Source organism: Phasianus colchicus, chromosome 7 (assembly GCF_987193195.1).
Source record: "Phasianus colchicus chromosome 7, bPhaCol1.hap1.1, whole genome shotgun sequence".
Taxonomy (NCBI): domain Eukaryota; kingdom Metazoa; phylum Chordata; class Aves; order Galliformes; family Phasianidae; genus Phasianus; species Phasianus colchicus.
The window spans coordinates 20923552-20927500 of NC_143442.1; the positions used below are offsets into that span (position 1 = coordinate 20923552).

A 3949-nucleotide genomic window follows, 5' to 3' on the forward strand; every position below is an offset into this window, starting at 1 on the left:
TTGATAAGTGCTATGCTTTAGATTTCACTGCCTACAGTAAGTCACAGGTCTTAGAACCATAGAAACACCAATGTTAGAAAGGATACACAAAGATCAAAGAACTCCAGGCCACACACAGTACCACCAAAATTCAAATGTTTCTTGAGCGTCGGTAGGTCAGGGCTGTGCTCACTGCCCTGGGCATCATCACCCAAAAATTCATTCAATAACTTCAAGATCTTTATTGGAGTCATCGACAAAAGCATTAAAGAGACCTGGTCCAAACACGGGGCCCCGAGAAATCCCACCAGCGGCAACTAGGGCAGCTCTCAGGCCGCAGCCTCCCCTTGCCCAACACAGCCCAGTTGTGGCAGACACCTTGGGACATTCTGAGGGTCACACCTGGGGATGGTTGTCTGATGTCACCAGCCACCTCCCTGATGACCGCCATAAGTGTGGGGGCCCCGTCAACAGAACACCAGTCGCTGACTGACCTGCGCCTTGACAGCACAGAGCTACGCTGAGGAGCAGCTTACTTGGAGCCTTCCCACCCGCTGTTCCCAACCCCTGTGGAGGAGCATGGATCCTCCTCCACTGAAAAGGTGTCGGCTGATGGGGAGCAGCCACCAACCTGAGCCGATGGATGTCAGTCCACCTGCAGGCGACACCATTGAGCCCACAGAGGTGGACCCACCTCCAGAAGATGAGCCAATGGAGGTGGATCACCTAACTCAAGGAGGAGCAGGCACCACAACATCATGCATGCTTGGAGACGGTGCTACATCCATAGGTGTGCAAGGGGCTCTCGATTTCCATCTTGGTCTTGAAAGTGACCATGCCAGAGTGCCCCTGCACCAGCAGCTGCTCCCCATCACTCTTCCTTCCCCGTTCCCCCTCCTCATCCTTCCCCAAGACCTCTCACCTCTTCTTTCCCAAGCTCTGAGGAAATGGGAAAAACTGAGCCTGGGTCCTCTGAGCTGCTGCACCACCACAACAAGAAACCAGTGGACAACTTCTTGAAGCCTCCAGGTGAGCCCTGTGGAAGTGGGTAGGGCTAGAACAGGATCCTCTCAGATGTGCCCAGACAAGAGGAATCCAGCAGATGGCCCTGAATTCCCTGCAGCCTCCAGGTAAGCTCTGAGGAAGAGGGCAGGTCTGGGACTGTTGTCCTCTGAGCTCTGCAGGACAAGAGGAAGAGCCTAGTCAATGGCCCAGGCATCCTGCAGCCCTCCAGGCAAAATCAGAGAAGCTCCAGATGCAGCTGTTTCTTTGGTGAATCAGAGGACCATGGTTTGCATGGGAGGAAGGTCTGACAGTCAGCATGCAGGCTCATTCCAGTTGCTCCTTCAGAACTTTCTTGTATGATTGGACAATAAACCACCTTAAAAGGACAAAACAAAATTACAATAATTAAAATAGCAAAATCAGTAAAGTGCCTTCCTGTTTTTGGTACATAAGTCTCCACTGGGACTTCTGTTACCCCTCCCACTCTCCCCAGTGCCCTGATAGAGCTCCCAGCCCACATCCAGCAGCAATCCCTAACACCCTAGTCGTGCCCAATGGTACTGCTGAGGGAGGTGTTCCCAGAGGGAGCAGTGCTCTGCCAGGGGAGAGAGGGCATCAGGAGCTGCAGGAAGATACTTCCTGTTCCACACCCACCACCTTCGGTGAAGAAGTGTTTTTTTAACACCCATCTGACCCTTCTCTGGCACAGCTGCATTCTATTCTTGTCAACATCACCAGAGAGCAGATAACAGTGTCTCTGCTCCTTCATGAGGTCACCATGGGGCCTTCCTTCTGCCTTCTCTGCTCTGGGCCATACAAATTAAGCTGCCTCAGCTGTATGCCTGTCATAGAACTTGTGACCACAGGAGCATCCTGTTGTGGTGGGGTTTGGTGCCACCAGAACTGCTTTCCCACTTAGTGGACTATCCTTTTTGCAACATCTGCAAACTGGCATCACTCATATCCAGCAAAGTTGCTTTCCTCAGAAACCATTCATTGGCTTTCTTGAGTTTACGAGGAACACCATTTTGAGTTACCCACCAAACAATTGCTCCCTTGTCCTAACTTCACATCCTATTAGGAGTGTGTCGACTCATATCAGTTCCATTTTGGAACTTAAAAGAAGTAATAGTGTTCTATTGACTGGCATAAAAATAGGTTATGTGTTTATGTAGCAGATATCAGTGTATATTCTTTGGCTCTGAGCCTCTTTGTCACTACCTTTATTAAAATAAAATTTAATCATCTGTATCCATCAACTCTAGCCACTACTGACCAATGGGGACTGTCTCTCAGTCATCATGCATTTCTAGCATAATGAATCCATTTGTACAGAATACACAGTGGGCATTTCTATTCCTAATACCACTGTCCCTGTGCCATTTGCATCTGTTATTTGTATTCATGAACATTTCCAGAACTAGATGGGAAGATAAAATCTTAATTTTTCTTCAGGAATTTGAGTGAGTTTTGGACAGTGGGTGGCAGGTTGCCTTTCACATGGCAAACTTGCACAGCATATAATAATAACAATGAAAGAAATACAGGGAAGAGAACAGCACGGGCATCCTGCCACTTTTCCTGTTAGGAAAAGCCAGATGAGCTGCAGAGTTCATATTATAACATCCATTTGAAATTTATCTCGTACGAGGCCAGGCTTATGAAAAGGGAAGTATGAAAAGATCAGAAAGAGAGAGAATATTTTTGTTCTCCTTTCTCAGATTAGGTACTTTGTTTTTTGAATGGACATGCTCTGATGGTGTTTTCACTTGGCTTTCCTCTTTATATACACTTATTTTTTCATGATGAAAAATCTTCTGAAACAAAACAGTATCATCATGGTCACTTGGCGGTGTCTCAATCCCTGAAATTACTTGGTCTGTGCACTGTTTTCTAACTTCTTTTAAGCTGATGGTATTCCACCACATACTGTGCACAGAAGCTTTCGGGAACTACGCTACTCACATTGCACTGAAGAAAAGCAGCATCTCTTAATTCAAATACTTTCTGACTTTATATAATAGAATGAGTCAGGAGAGCAATTAGAACATTAACCCATAGTAATCCTAGCTGGATTTTGAGCTTAGCACTGACGAAAATCCTGACCGAACAACAAACACAGAATATTTAAAAGACTGCCAGATGACACAGATACTGCCAAGCAAAACACATCATTAGTCTTGGTTACAAGCAAGGTTCTCTCACTAAGTTTTTATTAGCTTGAGGTACGACCTGGTGCAGATCAGTGTTCTGGGAAACGAATGCTGCATTCCCACAAGCACACACAAACAGCTGCTTGACAGATACTCCACAGAAAACTACCTAAAAGCAAAGCAACTCTTAAAGGTTAAAGCAGCAGATACAGAGCACTGAATCAGATCTTAACCCACACACACAGAATGAGGCCATGGTTTAGGATGGTTAGGGCAGAGCAGGCAAAGATTTCCACTGGGTATTGGGCACAGGGTGGGTCCTACCCCATCTCACATTCCTCCTGCCACCTTCACTGTCTGTGGGAAGCAGTGGAAAGGGCAGATCTCATGAGAAAGCGAACAGCCAAATTACATCCAGATTTGACCTCAAAAAACCTATTCTGGTCATGGCCTCATTCTTCCCTAAGGTATGCTGGGTGCTGGCAGGGTGCTGGGATTACACTAGGTGACATGTTAGTCCCTGCACTTCTCCCTCTCCATTCACAGATTTGGTCTGGGGCACCTCCAATTCAGCTGTAGGAAGCAAAGAGTTAAAGTTACACGCATTAAGGGAGATTAAGGTTGAAAATTGTGCTAAGAGTTTATTTTTTTCCTACTGTGCAGAAAAGGATGCTTGTGAAACAAAATAGTTGTGCTACAGGCTAGCAAAGAAGGGACACAAAAATGAGGTTGGAAGTAATAGATCTATAAATCTGGCATCCCGTGCCTTGGTCTTGCAATTTGATCTTACCAACAGATACCCCTGATTTCAG

At 46.4% G+C, this 3949-nt stretch overlaps 1 long non-coding RNA gene across 1 annotated transcript in view; it reads right to left on the bottom strand.

Annotated features, from left to right (window-relative positions):
• Positions 1-294: 294 nt before the first annotated feature.
• Positions 295-3949, bottom strand: part of LOC149917260 (uncharacterized) — a 6258-nt gene continuing 2603 nt past the window's right edge. The window contains exon 3 of the long non-coding RNA XR_016468032.1: positions 295-1360. This is a non-coding gene — a long non-coding RNA (uncharacterized LOC149917260). The remainder of the gene's footprint in view (positions 1361-3949) is intronic.